The sequence below is a fragment of the Limulus polyphemus genome, unplaced genomic scaffold (genome assembly GCF_000517525.1).
Source record: "Limulus polyphemus unplaced genomic scaffold, Limulus_polyphemus-2.1.2 Scaffold2890, whole genome shotgun sequence".
Classification (NCBI taxonomy): Eukaryota; Metazoa; Arthropoda; class Merostomata; order Xiphosura; family Limulidae; genus Limulus; species Limulus polyphemus.
The window spans coordinates 42,189-50,140 of record NW_013668500.1 but is presented as its reverse complement, the minus strand read 5'-3'; the positions used below and the strand labels follow the sequence as shown (position 1 = coordinate 50,140).

Here is a 7,952-nt window from a genome sequence, read left to right as displayed (position 1 = left end):
GAGTTATTATTACGTGTTTTGTTTGTATCTAACGCACGTATCCCGAAAGTAATGGATTATTTCAAATAATGAATTAGATTTTATTCTGTACATAATTTGTATACATTGGATCAACACGTGTTTTTCTTTCTAAAGTCTCTCAGTCGTTTATCATTTGGGGTTCTCTATTCGGTAGATTTGGTCAATTTTGGGGTGAATTCTTCCTCCCACCATGAGGTAAGATGATGCCATTGAGCTGGTATGAAATACACGCGAATGCACGTGGTCTATCACTAACTATTATATAGACCATATCAATAATATCCATGGTTCATCACGACAACAGCAAAATTGGTTAAAATCATTCTAATATTTGTTTTATAGTACTGTCCGATCACAAACAGTCCAATGTTCGATGTTACCTAGTCTAGTGTGACCTTGGAATAGAAGTTAAAGTATACGTTAATAAAGGAGAAGTAATTAACGAGATTGACTTGTTCACAATACAATCAACTTGCTCGCGCTTTTCCTGGTATCCGACCAAAATGACATCACTCTTGTCATGACGTATATTACAACGTCAAACACGTCACAAACACACACTGAAAGATCCTCCATAAAAATTTGAAATCCCCACGTGCTGGCGGGAAAAACAGTGGCATCTATAAAAGCGTTCGGAACCGTTTGCAAAGGTAAGTCTCGACAGATAGCAAGTAGTAGTCCAGTGTTGTAGAGTGAACAACTGCATGTGCCTTAGATCTTTCTGTATTCCTCTGACAATTCTGTTTGAGTTGCCGAGATAGTGGAAAGAACCGCCAGATAGTGAATACGTTCACTTACATCCCTTTCAACCCAACCAAGTTGCCCATTCTTTGGCACCAAATATAATTATGACACTTGGAGCGTTCAGCCGGCACAGCTTACGAGTAAACGTATTATTCATGCTGTGCTCAAGTCGCCACCTATTGGCTACAGATGTCTTTAATTTCCAGAGTTTTTTAGCAGGTAAGTTAAGTCTTTCTTTAAAAAAATGATCTGCACTATAAGTGGAAAGCTCAAGCCCATACAAGCCTCATGCTACCTACACCTGTACATATGTGTATACGTATATATGTTTCTGACATAGGGTGTGCAAAACAGGACTAAAACAGTTTTTACTTCACACGCGTCTAACCTTCAGATTTATCAAGGAGAGTGGGAACCAGTACCGGCTGATTTTTGGACTAATCTTAAACTCTTTTTTTTTATCTCTTACTACAACTATATTCCTTTTTTTTTTCGGCCGTTGCCAAGTTTTCACCCACCTCTAACTTCGAAGTCCGGAGATCCAGTCTTGAAGAGCTTTTACGCATATAAATATATATATACACATGCGTGTTACATTAGTGCTGATAGGAGCAGCTGCGTTGACAAAAAAAGTTGGTGAAAACGTAGTCATAGTCATATCACCAATGAATTCTAAACACAGGAACACAATTTCCTTTTCGTTTGCCCCATAGTGGCACAGCGGTATGTCTGCGGACTTACAACGCTAGAAACTGGGTTTCGATACCCGTGGTGGGCGGAGCACAGATAGCCCATTCTGTAGCTTTGTGCTTAAATATAAACAAACAATCTTCTTCATTTGAGAGATTTTAACCACAAGCGTAAACTATAAAAAAAAGAAAAAACGATTTTCAGAAATTGTACGACGAATGCTTATTGCATTTGTTAAAGAATGTTTACGAAAGAAGATTTTTCACTTTTTTCAAGTTTTTATATGTTAAAATATGAATGCTTGATAAATTTAAATTAAAAAATGTTTACATTTTTCTATGTTCTAAAATACTTTTAAAAAAACGAAGAAAAATTTCACTGTGGAAAATTCGATCGTTCTGAGAATCACCATTAATCATTTAAAACTTCATTACATACTGATAGCTTTCTTTTACAAAATTCATAAAGTCTATAACTTTATTATTGACCTGTTTAGCTTTATTATTGACCTGTTTAGAGAAATAATCACTATCTATTTTAGTTAAACATACGTAAGTATTTCAGATAACAGTTTTTTTCTTTCTTCGTTAGTAATTAAGAACAGCTCTTATCCAGCCGATAAATACTAATCTGTGTAGAAATAGCACTTTCTGCGCAGACCTACGCAAGTCTTAACACTCCTTTGTGGTGAGGTAATTCCTAGTTTGGAACGCTGGTCAATAGACATTCTGACTGGACCAGTATTTTGTGATTTCCGGCCTACTTATTCTTGTATTTGTTTTTCTTCTTGATAACCTTGGAGACGTTAGCTAGATACATTAGTAAGTAAACGTTCTCTTTGTTCCTTCATACCACGAGCTAGGAAGTCCTGGTTTTTATTTTGAGTAGTTTTAAGTTTAACGTTTTGAGACTGATGTACTGAATCACAAAATAGGAAGTTCTTCGATCCTAAACTTTGCAAAAATACTGAGATTGTTTAGACGAATACGTTATACACTGAAATTGTGAAATGTAAAAAAAAGACCTTCTAATATTTATATAGATTAGAAAAAAAAGGACATATATAACGTGTTTTTTATAGATATTTTCATTCAGTTACAGATATGTTGCTTTTTCTGCCTAATATCACTGTTGTTTATCTATGAAAGAAGGTTTATTTCCACGAGTTGAATTCGATAAATATCGTTATTTTTTGTTGTTGTTGTTTTTTCAAAATAAAGTACTATGTGCTAGGTGACAGTTTTGTTGAAGGTAGTGGTTGAATACTAAGGAATTTAAAGGGGATTGTATATGTCTGATATTAACAATACATGATAATTATGATTTTTTGTACCTTATTTTTAAATCTCAAAGTTAAAGGTAATTACGGTAAGAAATTTATAGTAAGGATAAACAAAACATCGCTTGTAATATTCATTGTTAATTAAATCGAACAATATATGAAATCACAGTAAACAATACACAGAGATACATAAGTAGTAACTTTTTCCTATGTTTGTATTTTACGCTGTTTTAAGTCCTATGTGCTGTAAATATATTCTGAAACATAAACATCAGAATGAGAAGGGGCAGCTCGAAGTTAAATGGAATAGGTTTGTTCATATATAGCCAAATTTAAAGTATTGTTACGTCTCCGTTTGTTAATTAACTTTCCGTAACTTCGTTCCGACGAAATTTTAGCGACACAAGTCCTTACTTAATAAAACTGGTTTATTCTTTCTGAATATAACTTTACCGATACACTTATTTTCAACAGTCGCTCTGTAACAAACGTTTTAACAACGAACGTTAACTTCAACAATACTTCTGACTGCAGTTCAATTACTCACTACCTACACACACATTATTGTCCCGTCACGTTGTCACCCTCTTTTATATACCAGACTACCCTATATCTAGTAAATGCTAGAGCATTCGCCAAGGTACAGGATAGTTCTAGAAACGTGGCGTGACACTAGTCATGTGACTTCGCTGACGCAACAGTATATAGCGGGTTGTTAACTATAATCTAGGCCTAAAAAACTTCTATTATCGCCCACAAGGCTGTAGTTATCCCATTTATTTTTCCTCTTAAAAGACATAAATGCATTAATAAGCCTTGCCTTTAAAAGTAGAGACTTGTTAAGTTATATCTGTGTGTGGATCTCTATATTTAACAGCCTGATGACTTATGTAATGGCTGTAGGTAGGGGTGGAATGAATGAAGAGAATCTGCTTTGTTTACTCGTCGAAATACTCAGCATCGTTTATGTTGCATTTACAATAAGGTAAGAAGTCCAAGACTAAACACAATACTCTAAATGTGGCCTAACCAGTGACCTCTACAATGAAATCATAACCTCTTTAGACTTGTATTCAAAATTACTGTAAATACAACATAAAATCCTATTTGCCCTACCACTAGCAACAGCACACTGCTTGGATGGTTTAAGAGACTGATCAACCGTTACACCAAAATCCTTTTCTTTCATAACACTGTTAATGTTATTCCCATTTAAATTATACTTATAATTTAAATTATGATAACCCACATGCATTATCTTGCATTTACTTTAATTAAAACCAATCTGCCATTCACTAAACTCACTAAATGATCTAAATTTTTGTGTAAAGCAGCAGAATCCTCTTCGCAGTCAGCAACAACAAACACCTTAATATCATATGCAAATTTATGTAATTTATTCAACATCCCTTCATCTATGTCAATGATGTAAATCAAAAACAGCAAAGTCCTAAGACTTAGCCCTAAGGTACCCCACTTGTCACAATAATCCGATTTGACTGAACTCCATTTATAACAATCCTCTTCTTTCTTCCATCCAGCCACTCTTCTACCCAATTTGCGAACTTATCTCCCACACCTATAGAAAAAAGTTTTTTTTATAAGCATGTTGTGTGACTTCTTGTCCAATGCTTTCTGAAAATCCAGATACACCAAATCTACAACCTTACCCTCATCTACTTAAGGAGTAACATTTTCAAAAAATGCCAAAAGGTTTGTAAGGCAAGATGTCCTCTTAGTAAAACCATATTGACTATCCCATAAAATTCTAAACTTTGTTAAATGACTTTGCAAAGCATCTTTTTATCAGACTTTTCAAAACTTTTTCCACAACTGATGTAAGACTAATAAGCCAATAATTACTGGGTGATAATATAGTGTAACTGGTAATTATTGGCTTCAATGCTGTATTATCATAATGATTCCATAAACTTAACTTAAATTTACAAAATTTTTCGAATAATTTAACATAAAATGATTTGAAAGCATACAGATGAGTATTTAACATTTTAAGCACCTTCACCATACCTTATCAAAAGTCACGTGCTGATTTGTTTACTCGTCAAAATAAACTACGTCAATATAGCTGCAGAACAGCGTCTTTGTGTATTACTGGCGGTTGATTGCAAAACATCGTTAAATTGTTTGTTTCTCAGAATTTGTAGTGCACACTGCAGAGATTTAACGATCTTTACACTCCGAATAATAACGAAAAACTTATTTCGATTAACGTTTTTCCACTGGGGCCTCATCAAGGCTAGAAGTTATTGTAAAATTAGCCCTGATGAAGCCGCAGTGGCAAAACATTTGCAAAATAAAACGTTTTTTTTATTATTATCTGCAGAGTAAAGGTTTTTTTTCTAATTTACTCTCAAATCATTAAATCGAATTATTACTGTTACGTCTCCGTTTGTTAATTGATTTCCCGTAAATTTGTTCCGACGAAACTTTAGCGACACAAGTTCTTACTTAATAAAACTGGTTTATTCTTTCCGAATATAACTTTACGATACGCTTAATTTCAACAATCGCACTGAAATAAACCCTATAACAACGAACCGTGCTCAACTTCAATAATACTCTCTGACTGCAGATCAATTACTCACTGTCTACATACATTGTCCCGTCACGTTGTGAGCGTCTTATTTATATACCAGACAAACATATATCTAGTAAATGCTAGGGCATTCAGGAAGGAACAAGATACTTCTAGAAAATAGGTGGCGTGACAATGGTCACGTGACCTCACTGACAATTACTTACAATCTTTGTTTTGTGAATCAAATCCAACAATATTTGTAATCAATTTACTTGTCATTAAACATTAGTATTAGGGCTATTATATTTTTTAACACTGAATTCTTTAGAAGAGTGTATAAAAATAGTGTTATGCCTCTGGTCGTTTGTTAATTACCCGTAAAAAATTTTTTTCGGAAGAACTTCAGTGATACAAGTTCTTTCTTAAATAAAAGTAGTTTATTCTTTCTCAATACAACTTTGCAATACACTTAATTTCCACAGTCACTTTAGCTTAAACACACGCTATAATTCACAATAATTTACACACTTTACTTACGGCTTGACTCGATTATCTGTCTCTATCTCCCTATCTGCTATTCAATTATCTATGCCGTCACTTCTCGCCAGTCTTATATATACAAAATAGAGGGCGTCTGGCAAACACTCGAGCCTTCAGGAACGTTCGAGATACTTATTACGTGTTATCAGCGTCACGTGACTTCCGCTGTCGTAACACTGCCCTTCCTTATTATTGTTCGTCCTGAACAATAGCCACTTAAGTTAAACCAATAGATAATTAACAATAACTTGATTAAATGTACAGGGTCTACAAACACAAAATTAAAATTCAAGAAAGTCTCTTAATTTTACAAGACATATCTTCTTCTGTACTGGCTTCTGCTTCACGTTAGGTTCATCTGCTCCATCAGGAATTGTCCTATTATCAGTAATAGTCACATCAGTGGTAGTAACTTCATGAAGGGCTTCACTGTTTCCCTTCTCAAACTGAGTAGAGTTTCTTCTTTGACAGTGGCCTTTCCAGGTGACACGTCTTCAGCAGTATCTGTTGTTCCATTGTTCACTTCGTCCCAACTGAAATGTCCTGAACCATGATAATGCCAAAGCCTGTTGGCATGCACCCCCTTTGGCTTACCTCGCCGACCACATTTTATTCGGAAAGTCACGTCTGAGAGATGATCCACTATGTCATATGGGCCTTCCCATGGAGAAGACAACTTAGGAGACTTCCCTTTGGTCTTCTTGGGATTATACAACCACACCTTGTCTCCTGGTACAAAGCTGACTTCAGTAGAATTCTTATAATAACATAGCTTCATCGAATCAGCAGACGTTTTCAAGTTTGAAAGCACTTCATGGTGAATATTATCCATCCTTTCAGATAACACTTTCACGAACTCTGACACATTTTCGGGCAACTCTTCATAAGGTGGGTGTCCTGTTAACAGAACCACTGGCATCCGAAGTTCCCGACCAAACATCAACTTTGCTGGAGTGTATCCAGTGGCTTCATGCTCTGCTGTCCCATAAGCCACCAACAGTCGAGGGAGTATGACATCCCAGTCATCTTGGTGGCTATTACAAAACTTTGCCAATTCTTGTCCCAGTGTCCAGTTGTACGTTTCTACCATCCTATTAAACTGTGGGTGAAGTAACGTTGTTCTGGTCTTTCTTAAGCCAAACAACTTGCAGCATTCATGGAACACAGCTGATTCGAAGTTACGGCCTTGATCTGAATGCAGTTCCTTTGGCATACCAAATCTGAAGAAGAAATCACTAATAGCCGAAGCTACAGTTATAGCTTCCTGATTTGGTATTGCATATGCCTCAGGCCACTTGGTGAAATAGTCCATCACCACACAAATGTACCTGATTCCAGCATGATTTGGGACAAAAAACCAGCAATGTCAACAGCTACTCTTTCCATTGGTGCGCCAACTTGATATAACTTCATTGGAGCACATCCCTTATACTTGGGTCCCCTTTTAGCACAACATGTACTGCATGTTCTGCACCATTCTTCCACATCTTGCCTCATAAATATCCAGTAAAATCTCTGTCGTAGGTGACTCAATGTCTTCTTAACTCCAAGATGTCCTCCTGTTAAACTATCATGGGATTGACGCAGCACAACTTCCCGTAACTTTCTCGGAATAACCGTTTGCCAGGTCGTCACTTTCCCATCGGCAGTTTCCCATCTCCGGAGAAGAATACCATCTTCAAGCTTCAACAGGTCCCATTGTGCCAAATACTTCTTTATCACAGGGCTTAAGCTAGACACCTTCTCCCAAGCAGGGCGCAAAACACTTGCTTTCAGAAAATCAATTATTGGCTTCAAATCTTGGTCTTTCTCCTGTTCTGCTTTCATATCTATATTTGGTTCCACTTCACCATCATCAACTCTTTCAGTCACTTTGACTTCAGCTTGATGGCACCTGGTTAGTTCAACCTCTCATTTGTAGCAATGTCTGCAAAGTCTTCAGCTCATTCCATTGACATTTCCATGAGATTTCTCTTCTCTATATTCAATATCATAATTATACTGGTCTATCTTTCTGATCCAACGTGCCAGTTGTCCCTCTGAGTTCTTTAATGACCTTAACCAGCGTATTGCAGCATGATCTGTCCTGATGGTAAACCTAGCCCCATAGAGGTAAGGATGGAAATATGTCAGACT

At 36.2% G+C, this 7,952-nt stretch overlaps 1 protein-coding gene across 1 annotated transcript in view; it reads left to right on the top strand.

Annotated features, from left to right (window-relative positions):
- Positions 1-624: 624 nt before the first annotated feature.
- The window catches only part of LOC106468149, a 43,957-nt gene continuing 36,629 nt past the window's right edge, over positions 625-7,952 (top strand). Inside the window, exon 1 of the mRNA XM_022396452.1 lies at positions 625-671. The gene's annotated coding sequence lies outside the window, so the exon portion shown is untranslated. The remainder of the gene's footprint in view (positions 672-7,952) is intronic.